Source organism: Haliotis cracherodii, unplaced genomic scaffold (genome assembly GCF_022045235.1).
Source record: "Haliotis cracherodii isolate W230 unplaced genomic scaffold, xgHalCrac1.p SCAF_12, whole genome shotgun sequence".
NCBI classification, from domain to species: Eukaryota; Metazoa; Mollusca; class Gastropoda; order Lepetellida; family Haliotidae; genus Haliotis; species Haliotis cracherodii.
In genome coordinates this window covers 11612931-11628203 of record NW_027266267.1, presented here as the reverse complement: position 1 = coordinate 11628203, position 15273 = coordinate 11612931, and positions in this window count along the sequence as shown.

Genomic DNA, 15273 nt, shown 5'->3' with positions numbered 1-15273 from the left:
AATATTCTAATTTCCCAAGCGCAGAGACAATGAAACGAATTAGTAAGTGAAAGATTTAACTGAAGTAACAAATTTAAAGTCAGATTTACAATTACGTGATGCTTCAACATTGCAAAATAATCATATCCAGTTAGTTAAAGGGAATGTCGTGTGGGTGTGAAGTTTATATTCATAACAATGATGATAGTAACAGGAACAAGGAAAACCTCGCTTATCTTGTATGACTAAATATAAGTATTATCTGACAAAATGCATGTAAGTGTGACACGACCAGTGAACGTGTTATGCCTGTATAATTACATTGTATTTTTGTAATAGTCGACCGCCCCTGTGAAGATCTTGAGAAGGAAAAGAACCCATGATTGTTGTAAGAGTCGACTAACGGAATCAGGTTCGCTGACATTGTTAACGCGTGTCATCGTACCTCAAATGCGCTGATCGATGCTCATGAAATCACTCACTGGTGGTGGTGGTGGTGTGTGTGTGTGTGTGTGTGTGGGGGGGGGGGGGGGGGGGCGAGAGGGGAGGGGGGGGGGCAGAATCCAGAGGAATTCAGGTATTAGACAGTTGTCACTTTGGTGAAGTCTTCATGCTTGGGTTCGAACACATATCAATGTTCACTGCGCATCGATTACTACTACTGAGCCACCCATGACCCACTTAATGATTAATTCCTCAGTGCACACTGTAACCTTTCAAGCTAGATTAACAATCAGAGAAGAGGAAAAGTTCTCAGATTTACCCATAAACTATTTTCAGCTAACGCGTCATTTATAACGCGTCGATATTATGTCCTGTTTGTTCTGTGAATTTGAAAAATTACTTTTAACATTACAATACATTGCGCATACAACGTATATCAGTAAGCTGAATAAGGAAAATGTCGTTCCTTGTTTTCTGAATAGGTATCAATATCGCTTGATAAGACACTATAACACGAACAGGGAACTTGTGAAGCAGGCATTCCCATACCAAGTTCCCTTTAGTCAATGCTAATAACTAGCTGTTTACATGTCGTGAAACAATGGGAGACGATTTGCAGTTAAATTGTTTATACTACTTTGTTGATTAATAGTGATGTGATAATATGGCAAATAATATTAAAATATAATAGAAGCAATATCTATTAGCACAACATCAGAAGGGGACACCGGGAACAGGTATCGTAGGCCAGTTGGAAATCGAACCCACACCCTTTGCAGACCTGAATACCCCTTAAACCCATGATCATTGATAATTAAATGTCACCATATTTCCTCATACATAACCATGTGTATTCTCATTAAACCGTGTTTATATATCCCAATGTTTTAACACACTAATGTGTGTTAATATACAGTTATGTGATTACACATCAACGTGTTTCTATAATACCCATGTTTATACACTTCGACGAATGTGTATACATACCCATGCGTTTAAACATTAACGAGTGTTGATACATACCCACCTGTATATATACATTAACGTGTGTCTGTATTAACTCATGTATATGTATATTTATTAACATGTGTTTTAATATACACAAATCTATGTGCACTTTAACGTGTGTTGAAATATACATATGAGTATACTCGTTAAGGAGTGTTTTTAAAAAATAGTTACATATAACTGTATAGGCATTTACAACATTGCTTCCCATAATGTCAGAATCAATCGACAGACAGGTTAGTCCGTCTTGGTAGTATAGATCCCCATGTTTTATGTCGACGTAATATGTCGGTTGGTCGGTCTGTTGTTTAACACCGCCCTCAGCAATATTCCAGCTATGTGACGGCGGTCTGTAAATAATCGAGACCAGACAATCAAGTGATCGACATCATGAGCATCGATCCAGGCAATTGTGACCAATGACATTTATCAACCAAGTCAGCGAGCATGACCACCCGATCCCGTTAGTCGCCTCTTACGACAACCATAGTCGCCTTTTACAGCAAGCATGGATTGCTGAAGACCTAGTCTACCCCGGATCTTCACGGGTATAATCCTAGGTGAAAACATTCTTTTTAACAGTGAAAACCACAGATAGTCTTATTTCACATTTATAACGCAGTATGCTTGTTGTGTACATTGGTGAAAAGCTACCTATTTTCCTTAAATCTTTTAAATGCCGAAATACGTTTCAAATTTCACATATTGAACTGACGTCATCGGCTCCAAATCCAAAACACAGGTATCAATACTCAGTAGCCCCTCAAAAGGGAACACACATAACGTTTCCGCCTATAGTATCTATAGTAATTTAGTGTGTGATAATATGTTTGTGCATCTGTAAAAGTCGGGATAAACAATGAATTATATATCTTATCAACCCTCTCTTTACAATAAAGATTAAAAACCTACCTCTACCCTAAAGATTTCCCCACTCCTTCTGTTGCACTAACGGTTCCCCTACTCCTCACTTTACACTACAGATTTCCCCACCTCTACCTTCACACACTTTTCTCATAATTACCACAATGTGGCTGTAATACAACTGATCATTATATAGGAACAAACCTTTGTGTAATTACAAAATCAGTTGTCTCGCAGGTCCCGGTCTGTACACCCCCCTCCCTCCGCGCGCCCATCACCGGTTTGTTCGCTCACCAGCTTAAATTGCACCGAGGGCCCCGGGGACTAACAAATATGAAAGAGATTGACTTGTGTTCAGAAATTACAATTGTTGAGTGTCGCCCAACTCTCAAAAGAACCAGTTAACCATTATTGTGAGATAAGTCTACATTATGAGTAGCGCCTACAACCCTAAATGTAAAAATGTGGTGGCCTCTGATTATACATCATGTTACAATATCTATTGTGAGTACATGATGGGCATACACAGTTTGCATTTAGCCCTTGTTTCCTGGCGAGGTGGAATGCTTCATATACATAAGTTCCTGATTGCTCTGTAATATTTTCTGCTGACATCAATGAAATATCATAATATTTCTTAATGTGATGTGACCTGAGGTGGTAATTCTTTTCTAAATCATTGTCCTTACATTATGTTTACACAACCTTTCCTTTCGCTCACTCACTCACTCCTCTCGAGAAACCCTGATGCTTTGTGTACGTATTACACAAGCCTGTAAAGGATCATATAACAAAGAATATATACTTACTTAATACAACAGCAAAATATAACATGCAATGACAAAATATAACAAATCACAATTTCGTCCTCAAGCAATATTCCTAATATCTAGCATTTCAACAAACTATTTCTTTCTTTTTTTATTTTTTCTATTATTTGTTTTTTTTAGTGTAGGATTTGCACGGTATTGCATGACACTGTATTCAAAGAAATAGATAATGACAGCTTGACCAAAGCTAATTGAAATGATCTCTTTTACAATTAACGATTAACAATTAACTTCTGTATAAATGGAATGTTGGGGGATAGTGTAGGATCCTCAGAATCGAATCGCAAGTAGTAGCATCATGAAAATGGTTGTGATATGTGTGTGCATTAAGGATAACTGCATCCTAATTGTTCAGTTAATAGTTGGTTTTAATTTAAATAACATGGGAACAGTATATGTGCCTAATGCAAATGCATTTAAAATTATCAGCTTTGTGGGAGTAATGTACTTCGTATGTATTATCAAAGTTAACTGTGTGGACAACTAATTATGGTGTTTCTCCATCTGTGTTTTTATGCTGAAAGACATTTATCAACTGTGATAAAACCATTGCCACAGTGGTATCTTCAAAACTACTATATGTAAGTACGTATACATGCAGTTTTTCACAAGACAAGATACACAATGCAAGTTGATCATAAATATAACATTCCTGTCAAAAAGGACAACATTATTATGGCACAAATATTTTACAAACTACTGTGTATTTATAGTAATGCCCCATGTGTTTCTCAGACACTCTAGGTGGTAACAGTGGTAGAGGTAGTAGACTTACCTGTTGTGGCAGTCACATTATACATAACATGCTTTGTTAAAATATTATTATTATATTCATTATGATATTTGTATACATCAGCGAGGTGAAGATTTGGTGATTCTACCAAACGTAGCCAGACTGACACATGCCTACATCACAATTTGACATACGTTATGCCCAAATAAATATATCTTTTGGCATAACGGATGTCACCTATGTTGATTAATTCTTAGACAAACATACTTGAAGTTTGCACTAATATGATTTCATAAATACAATGGTGAACATGAGAATGTTCAAATGTCTTTGCTTCATTCATGTATATCATCTTATAAGTTTGATTTAATCTCAGCATTAGTTCTGCTGTAACACAAGGGAAAATTCCCAACATATTCCAAATATACAATTTTGTATATTGTATGACATCTAGTCTTTCATGCGGTGAGGAGTAGCCAACCTGGTTAACGCATTCGCTCGTCACCTCGGAGGCCTGGATTCTATTCCCCATTACTTGTTTCCCCGCCGCGATATTGTCTTGTCTGTTGTTAAAAGTGTCATGTTACCATACACAATCCCTCACTTAACTTCCACACCCATTGGGATTCAGGTTCAGAAGATGTCCCCCTTTTCTCGTGATTGTCGAAAGAGGCGACGAGTAGAAGTGCAACACGTCTTGAATATAGTTTAGCAATACTTTGGGCAACATGAAATACAGGTTTTTAAGCCGATATTTCTTATGATTATGGAAATGGTTCGTTCAGTTCTTGTTTATAGAAGATTATAATGCTGAGACAATAGATTGATTTAATGTTAACCTGAAACCAGCACTGCTGAAGGCATGTTAAACAATTGATAAGGGTGTGCGTGCGTGCGTGCGTGCGTGCGTAAACCGGTTTACTCGTCTTGACAGAGATTCCCCATCTGTCAAGCTATTTTCCAGTGTCCCCCATTGTCATCGTGACTAGGTGTTGCTAGTGTGCCACACTCATTTTCTATATTCAAACGAAATTGAAATAAATGCACAATTCTACCAAAGTTTTTTATCAGTCATATACATAACTTATCTGTATTCCTTTCAGGAGTATTGTGCGAAGGTAGGCAGATGTTAAGCACATTTCTGAAAGGCTATCTACTAAAACTATTGATTCAAAAAAATAATCGTCATATTACAATTATCAAGTTGAACGTTACTGCACATTGACGCATATACACATGGACACTGTCGTGAAAAGGAACTCATAGATAACACTGAAGCTTCATATTTAGTGCATATGATAACAAGGATAGCCGCTCTATCAATCACGAATGTTTTTCTTGTAGATAGCTGATAATTTATGAAAACTATATGCTATGGCAAACATTTTTAAGCAATCTATCCATGTCGCGGATTGACGCTACTGCCTAATAATCTAAGGAACAAAATGTCTTCCTTGAGGCAGATGATTAGGAAGTAATACTATCTGAAATAGGGTATTAACAAACAAATGTTTTGTTGACAACGTTGCGACGTTTCAGGGGAGATTGTCACACGCACATTAAGTATGTGCACCTGCACTAAACGTCGCTTCAGTGTGAATGATGAAAACCTATTCCAACGTAATATTTCATAATATATTTACATTTTATGTTGCCATCAGTAAGTAGTTCAGTGAACCTGACTACACAAAAAATCCGGTATATAAATTGGATACAAGTATATGTTATTGGAAAATGTTGGTGGCCTGATATTCAACAAACGGTGCGTAAAAACGCAGCCATCGTCGATTTGCAATGTCTTAAACGGCATTATTTTCACACTTGTTCAAAAATGTCATGGAGGAAAACATTAAAGCAAAATTCACGTGCAAGTAATGGCATTCGTAACTCGTGGTAATGGCTATGAAGAGGCAAGCAAAGGCCAATAATTTGTCATTCACTTTGTCAACATTTTTCAATTTCGAAAATGCCGAAACTCAGAGCTGCCGATCGGAACATTGCCATATAACATATCCAAAGAGGGGAATCGCAGTCTGGTGCACGTTACTTCAACGTCCACCACAGCACCATTTCCGGCCTTTTGGACTGATACACACAGTACAACTGCAGAGTTTCCACCCCTGCACAGGATCGCTACATTCGACTGTTCAACGTACGTCATCTCAATGCCACCGCTACGGAGACTGCGAACGCATCCCTGGTTTGAGGAGGATATCGAACCAGACTGTCAGAAACCATCTTCGCGAGGCTGGAATCCGACATAGAAGGCCAGTTATCGTCCTTTTGCAACAGATCCATCGACAGCGACGCTTGCCATAACTTACAGCTTTGAAATTTGAGAAACTGGAGACGAGTGTGGTTTAGCTATGAATCATGATTTATTCTTCACCAGCGAGATGAAAGACAACGTGTTTATCGTCGTCGAAGTGAGCGTTTTCCCCCATATTGTGTACGTGAATTCGACACTTTCGGTGGCGGGAGTGTCATGGTGTTGGGGGCCATATTCTTCACCAAGAGATCTGTCTTGGTTGTGGTTCAGGGAAGTGTCACAGCAAATCGCTACATGAATCAACCTCACCTTCTTCCAATCATTTACCGCCAGAGGGAGCTGTTTCAACAGGACAACGTTCCACGGTAGACTACCTTTATAATGCCAACATCAACGACTTGCCCTGACCGTCGAGATCTCCAGATCCGAACCCAATCGTACACCTCTGGGATGAACTTGATCGACGTGTAGGTCAACATCAGAACAAGCTGCAGACACTCCCAAAACTGGCCAACGCTTTACAATCAGAATGGCGCAGAATTCCGCAGGACACTTATCCAGTCAGTGCCGAGGAGATGCAGAGGCGTGATTGCTGCCCGGGGCGGTTCAGCGCAACGTTGTGGCCTTATGTGACATGACAATGAACATTTTTCAATCCATTTGAACAACGACAACATGTGACTATTGATCTCCATATTTTCATATTTGTATCTAAGATAGTGTACATTAAGCAAAACATAGTACAGAATGGGAATGAAAGCGAAAATGGCAGTCAACATCAAAAGAATCACAAAAGAATTCAGGAAAGTCGAAAAGATAAACTGAACCATGATTATTAAATATTAAATAGAAACACCCCAGATATCTCCCTTCAACAGCATGAAGGCTGAACGTTTAAATGATACGCACACAGTTTAGGTCAACCAAAACTTGTTACACACAAGATAATACTTTTGTATGGATCAAGGGATATTTCCTAGGATATATCGATACATATATATTGCATCACAGTACTTTGTAGACCATTGCGTTTACAACTTTCAGGCAACATTCAAGCACGGTTATAGTGATAACAAGCGATGAACTGTAATTGGACCAATTTGAATACTTGTAAAAAGTGTGGGTTCGCTCAAGATATGTTTTTTTCAGGTCTAAAAGGTAAGAAAAACGCAAGAATCAATAAGCAACAACAATTATATATACTTGACCATGGTCTTATTAGGTTGGATCCCAGATCAACAGTAAACAGGAAAACAATAATAAGAGGAAAACCGTTACTAGCAACATATACATGTAACAGCTTGAGTACTAGTAGCCTATGTGTGAGGTAGATTTTAATTCTAAACCAATAGTATCCAGCACAAAAAGAAACTTAATATCCTATTTAAAACAGGTCACTTATGAGGATCGCAAATGTGATTTGGATTGACGCAAATATGTTCTTTAAAGTATGATACAAATTAAATATAATTAATTTTAAATGGAATGTCTATGCATGCTTACCATTGAGAGAAATAGGTATGTTATAATCCAATTGTCCTCTGACTGGCAAACAAGGTAAATAGCCAAGATGTATCGTCACCACTCTACACAAGACTATACAACATGAGGGACAGCTTCCAATTTTACCAGTAGTCAACTTTCCCTTCATGTCGAGCAATGTTCCAACAGCTTCTGCCTTTGGTGTTCACATTTCACAACTTTCAAGATACGATCGAGCATGCTCATTCTGTCAGGGTTTCAAAGCGCATCATACGAATCTTGCTCAGAAGTTGTTTGATCAAGTTTTAAACATTAAATGTCTCACATAAGCTTCCAAAGAGTTTTATTTTAGACATGTGGAGGACATGTCCAAATTTGACGCATCAGTGACATAAATTATGTCCGATGCAATTCCTCATTTTGTGGCTTGTAGCGTCTGTTCCCGTTTTTTATTCAATTGAACAATTGACTTGCGTTTGCATGTGTTTTTGACGGGCGCCGCCTTTTGGGCAGGGTACGCTCGTCATTTCGCGAACATCTGGAATCATTACTATATGATAGTGATTCATAAACACATGTTTGTGATTTAATCGGAATTGTAAAATCGACCCTGCTTTAGCGGAAATCTGAGAACGTATTTGATTACGAGTTTTCTTATGATATTTGTAGGAAATATGTATTTGATATGATGTTTGACTCATTTTTTATCTGCAATTTAGTACTGTGTTTATGTGTTTGTGTATCTATAAAAGGGGTGATATATAATTAATCATACCTAAATGTGAGTCTTATCTTAATGTCGCCTCTGACGTTGCAGTCTAAATTATCAAGCATCTAATTTTAGCTGTGCTGGTTTGATAGAAAACATTATGATTGTCACGCAACTGAATTATATTGATAATGTTTGCTCATTCGCCTGTTGACCACACCCCTACCTTTACACACTATATTCATATGCATTCTAAATCCTGGTCAAATCCTGTGTTATCAAACCAAGGATCAACTGTTTGAACATGGCATCTGGCAATTGTCTGGTCAAGACTCGAGTGCTCTGCGGCGTTAGACTAACAACAAACAATTACTTTTTGTATGCAAATCGTGTGAGTGGCGGGTGCAATGTATTAGAATTATGTATATATCTTACATAGACTAGACACTTGTGCTACAGACATAAACTTCATGTGTCAGGGAACATTTTCCATCACCTGACTGCATGCATTTTTACTACATGACAGATAATGTGCAATGGTACATTTCAAAGAGAACAGCTGGACAATATCAAATGTAACACCCATGTTGATAGCTACGATGTTGGTGCAATCTCCATCGTGATTGCAGCGCACAGTTAAGAGGTGAAGTGAAGGTGTAAACATTGGGAAACCAACAAAAAACACTTGTCTGCAATAGCCATGAATGGAGACAGGGGGTATTCAAATATAACTTTAATCATTGATCATATTTATAAGACTTTAATGAGATACACACTGATCTTTTTTGGTGATGTGAGATGAACTGCATGTACAACGTTTGCATTTGTTTAGCCTTGCATTGATTTATCCTGTATATATCTTTCAATAAGATGGATTAAATATCAGTCATGGCCAATTTTAGACCAGACAAAACACCAAAACGTTCGGCCATAAGATAAAAAAGATCAAAAACATCCTTGAAATCAAAGGACAATGAATTATCCTGACACGACGAGTTGTATTTTTTATGCGCTTGTACATCAATTGATTCTTTAAAATTAAAAACACCATGAACAAAGTTAATCACCACTTACATGTACAGTTCACGTGTATCATTAAACTACAGTATGATGTAACAGTGATTATACCACTGACGTACCTGTACTGTTCAAAGTTGTGTTTAATTCAGATCCTCGTCAATCGCTGTAGTTGACAAACCGATGATCAACTATGTTGAATCCACTAACACTTGATTGTTTGGTAAAGATTCGTTTGTGTACTTGATGCTTCAAAAATTGTGAATTATATCAATATATATCACCTAATTATGCATTTTAATTTCATGAATATTATTGAATCGTCTCCAATGTGGGTAATTATATAGGGGTTATTCGTACAATGAAAATTGTTATATTTTCAGATTTAAGAACCAGCAACACAAGCGACATATGCCGCTCTTATGGCGAAACTACAGCGGGGACAGATATTGCCCACCCTGTTGATGATAGCATGGACCAGCGGAGACAAATAGAAACTAGGGGGCGCCCCAAGCTCAGAACAATGTCTTAATAGATCCTGTCGGATATCCTTCTGTGCCCAGAGAACGTATAAATAGAAGCGGCAAAATTCACTTCATAGTACTAAGAGCTATCTGCTGAAAGCACAGTCGACTGTACTTATAAAACTATTAAAATCAGTGACCAAAATGAAACCGATGGAATTCCCTCTGACCTTTGTCATATGTCCCCGTGCGTTTTCAGGAGATCATTTGACTTTGAGACGGGTGCCACTAGTGGGGCAGGATACGCCCACATTTCCGCTTTCATTTTATTTCTTATAAATATGGAAATGGTTGAGTCAAGTTTATTCAATATCCTAAATATATATTTGGAACAAAAAGAGCAACACACTTTTGTTTACACATTTTGTCTACAATGGTGCACCGGGCGAGAAACGTGACTTGCAATTATCAAAGCCACAATGAATAGTCGTAGTTCTGGTGATAGAGCAGTTTCATAAAAGAACAGTGACGTAATCGATGAAGTTATCTCCCTTGCGGTACACGCGTAAAATGCCTCCGTTCAGTCTTACTGCACCAGTGCGTGGAAAAGGATGGTGAAGGGTGCACACACTGTGGCGGTTGTCTCGAACGTGTTTCTTTGTTACCCATGACCGTATTGGATATCATCATCAGGCCTTTACAGCCATGAAGGTGGGTATATTGAATGCTATAGGTGTCTGTATGGGAAAGGTCTGTTAATTGCGAATGAAACGAGGAAGGCAATGTTAATACGAGAGAATACATGCACATTGATGAAATCATTCTGAAGAGGAAACAGGCATGCATACAAATAAATTCCATATATATTTATTCAATGTATGCCTCTAGAAATAGACGAATTGACATATTTGGACATTGCTCATATGTAGGTAGATATGCACATTCATTAATAGTTATGCGGCTCTACATTCGTTAGGAGTTAACAGCACTTGCCGACATTCAGTAGCCACCGTCTAAGTGTGGCTGAACAGTATTCCAGTTACATCACGGCATGTCAGCTTAATGTGGGAGGAAAACCCGAAGTCATGCAGGTCTCAGACGTTTACCACATTCAGGAAACCAACGAGAATGACAATGGTGCTGACCAACCTTAACACAAAATCAGGGCAAACCGGAATTCGAAACAACGGTCATAGGTTTCTGGTGTACTCAAGGGACGCAACTCTGCATTGAATTGCCTTTGACGACTGGGCCACAAGTGGTCCCAAATGTATGCAAACCATAAATACGTGGTCTCTAACGTACATAATTATACTGAACAACAAAAGTTCGTGTGACATTGAATACGATTTTATGCAAAGTTATGTATTTTACCAAAGCTGATACAATTTCGGTTTGCAACAGATAGACTCCTGTATGTGTTCAAATGGCTTAATTTGCCATACTGACTGACAGAAAATGCGTGATTTCATAAAAAATAACATGAACATGCCCAAATGTCAATTTTCAAATCAATTGCGTATGTGTCCACCTCTGGTTGCGATGCAAGCAACACATCTTCGTCTCATGGAATGGACCAGACGTCCTGAGGGATATCCGTCCATATCTGCTGGAGCATGTTTTGAAGTTCCTGGAGTGTCTGTGGAACACGTGGTTGACGTCGAAGGCGCCGATCCATCTCATCCCACATGTGCTCGTTTGGTGAGAGATCAGTGGAGCCAGCCGGCCAGGGGATGGCATTGTTTTGTTGAAGAGAATCCTGAACAAGTCGAGCAATATGTGGCCGGGCGTTGTCATGTTGAAAGGTAATGCCTGGGTCATGACGACTTAAAAACGGTAGAACAACAGATCTCGTGGCGGTAGCGCTGTCCATTGAGATTTCCCTCTACCATTATCAAACGGGTCCTCTGTCTTGCTGTAATCCCACCCCATACAATAACGCTGCCGACCCCGAACCAATCTTCTTCCATGACACAGTGATTGACGTAACGTTCACCTCGACGTCGGTACACTCGAATCCGTCCATCGCTGTGGCTGAGGTGAAAACGAGACTCGTCAGTGAATGAAATTGTCCCCACTGCATGGCCGTCCAGCGTAGACGCTGTCTGCACAACTGTAGACGTGCTTGACGGTGGTTTCCTGTCAAAATGGGACGTCTGGCGTGTCTTCTGGCGACAATCCCTGCACATCTGAGGCGGTGACGTACGGTTTCTGGCGATATTCGTCGAAGGCCAGGGGTGCTTCTTGCAGTCACTGTTGCTGGCTGGAATCGATTTCGTAGGTGTGTTGTTCGAATCCAGTTGTCTTGTCGATTATTGGTTACTCGTGGCCTGCCACTCTGAGGACGGTCTCTGACTGCATTCGTCTGTTGCCAACGTTGCCATAAACACAAAATGGTGTTTCTGTGGACGTTAAATTGTCTTGCAGCATCACGTTGACCCGATCCTGCTTCAAGCATACCAATGGCTCGCAGACGCTCATTTTTGGACAAGCGTGGCATTTCGTTATGTCAAATAATTGCGTAATTTTGTAGTTTTTCTGAGTGGTTGTTGTCAGCACGATCCTAAACAATGCATATGGAATCCCGTTAACGCACATGTTTTTATACCCATTCTTGGGTAGTGAAACGCATGGGGCTTGCATAAAAGTCATCTTTGTCACACAGCAAGAAAAGTGTAGGTTTCCGTCTTCCGGAAACCTTCCGGAAACCTTCCGGATACCTTCCCATTTTGGATCCGGCCCGGATACCTTCCGGAAACCTTCCGGAAACCTTCCAAAAAAATTGTCAAACTTTGGGGGGTGCATTTTGTTCACTTAAGTGTGAAACACATAAAAAAATTAACTTTAAAATACCAAGCAATTTGAAGGTTGTTGAAGGCATCTGGAAGGTTTCCGGAAGGTTTCCGGAAGGTATCCGGATGCAAATTTTCTTCATGACTTGCTTCTGGTAAATAATGTTAGCCTGTGCATTACAGGTACCTGTTGTAATATTCTGTGTTATTTTAATGGTAAATATCCTCCTAAAACATTTTTGGAGCAGAAAATTGTTCAATTTCATATTTTGTCCTTTTCGGATGTTAATGGTATTTAATGAACAAACATCAGTTCTTGTATAATGATATCCTTAAATTTCATGTCCAGACTTCCAGTTTGTACTGAGAAAAAGAAAAAGTTACAGGTACCTGTTGTAATATTCTGTGTTATTTTAATGGTAAATATCCTCCTCAAACTGAGATATGTGGGCATGCATTGTTCACAAGTTGTTTTGCGACATGGGTCCAATGTGTGAAGCTTATTGCTGGTGTCCGCCACCATGATATTGTTGCAATATTGCTAAAAGTGGCAAAACAGCATTCTCACTCAGAAAAAAAATGGAAAGTCATTGGCTATGTGCTTTGGCATTTGGCCCTGGTTAGATTAACAGATCAGTTTGGAACGGTATCAGTACTTGTTATATCGGGACAGTGTAGTTTCATGGGAATATAAAACAGAATACAATTGTCCCAAATTGGTGCATAAGACTAATGGCATCCATAGAAATCACCTTAATAAAGTACAGAAAAAATATCAATGTCATTTATCTACTAAGGTGGAACTACAACTTTTGTTAAGTATTTATAGTAGGAAAACATTCAGGGCATTAGTACATTTCATATTTGTTCAGCACCTATGTTATGGCTGATCAGTATTATATATCTTTATGTTAATGAAGCAAAACAAATCATGTTTTTGGAAACAAATCTTATTTATTGATTATATGGCATTTCATTGGTACATTTGATCAAGCAAGAAGAGGAACTAGCATAAAGTAACCAGTGGTGTTTGCAAGGCCTTACAGAACAGACGCTTCAATGCCATTTTCTAAATAAACAAATTAGTCAAATCTCAGAAGAATTTTATTGAAGAAGAATATCTAAAGTCAATTATGTTTCTGCAGTAAACCACAAAAGTCATTCAGATTTGTATGGTCAGCATCGGTGTACACAACCTGGACATAGTCACAGTGCTCTGGCATAAATTCATTCAGACTTCATTAGTGTCATAATAAAACCACCTACAGTCACACTGATGTGGCATTATTCATTCAGAATCATCACTTTCTCAGGTGAATCTGTTGGTTGTTATCAGGAGTACTGTTCATCTTCCGGCGAGTCCCTTGTCTGAATTGTGTGAGCAAGATCTTCTTAAATGTAGCTGGTGTCAGATTGTGAAATCCAGGTACCTGAAACATTTCATAACATCTTTAGAAACTTGTTAGTCAAAAGTTATGTTTAAAGTTGTTTTCTCAAACAGTGAGGTATTGACAATTTATCTTGCAACATATATTTAACCAATCTTTCAACATGTAAATAAGCCATTGCAAACAGAAAAGTGTTCAGAAAATACAAAAATGTATCCGGTCTTCTAAAACAATACCACAAGGTTCACCTGAATTTTGCTTGAATGTTTGCATTACATCAAAATGTAAGGAAGGGTAAACAAGACTATGCAAAACTAAGTTACATAGGTTCTTATACGTAAATACATAAATGCAACTATTCATAATTATCAAAACACATGTCATGTAAGTGATCTCAAAATACAACATAATGAGCGAGTGAGTTGGTATAGTTTCATGCAGCTTGTTAGCAATATTCCAGCTATGGGCTTCACACATTGTACCCATGTGGTGAATTGAACCCGGGTTTCAGAGACTGTTTCACCCACTAGGCTACCCTTGCACACCAAAAACAAAAGAAAGTATATTAGGAATTCAGACAATAGATATTCTCACCAAATTCATTAATTCATTAATGGAAGCTATATTGAAATTCAAATTTTGACAAATTAGGATGAGACTGTAGAAGCATTTATCTAAGTTATTATGGATATTAAATATCTACCGTTAATTGGTAGTCCATCATAGACAGTGATAAGAAATTCAACTGAAAAGTACAACCTGAACCATCAACTAAAAACTATGTATATTACATTAAAGGGGCCGGTCATGTATTACCGGTATGTTCTCATTCATTTTTGACACAACCCTCCCTGAAAGAAAATGCAAAGCACTTTATATTTCAATGTCCATTTTGTCAAAAGTCTCCCCTAGAGACTCTCACATTTTGGGGCGACCCTCCCTGTTTGTTCTGATCTGAATTCAAATATTCATGACTCATTATCATATTTTATCATTCATCCTATCTTTTTTGAAAATTAACTAAATGAAGATTAACAATAACATGCAAATCTGCCAAAATATTGGCCTGGCAAAGTTTAAATTAATCATAATTACTGTTATAAAGTTTTGGATCCATCGACTGTTTCTAAATACAGTGAAACCCAACTTTGACTTGTGTGGCATTGTTGAATCATCTACCCAATGTTCTTTATGCATTGATATGCATCTGCACAGAGAGGTCAAAGTCTGTGTCTGACACATCGTGTGCTACAAGGGAGACATCAGTTTGTGTCTAGCCAAACTGTCTGATAAT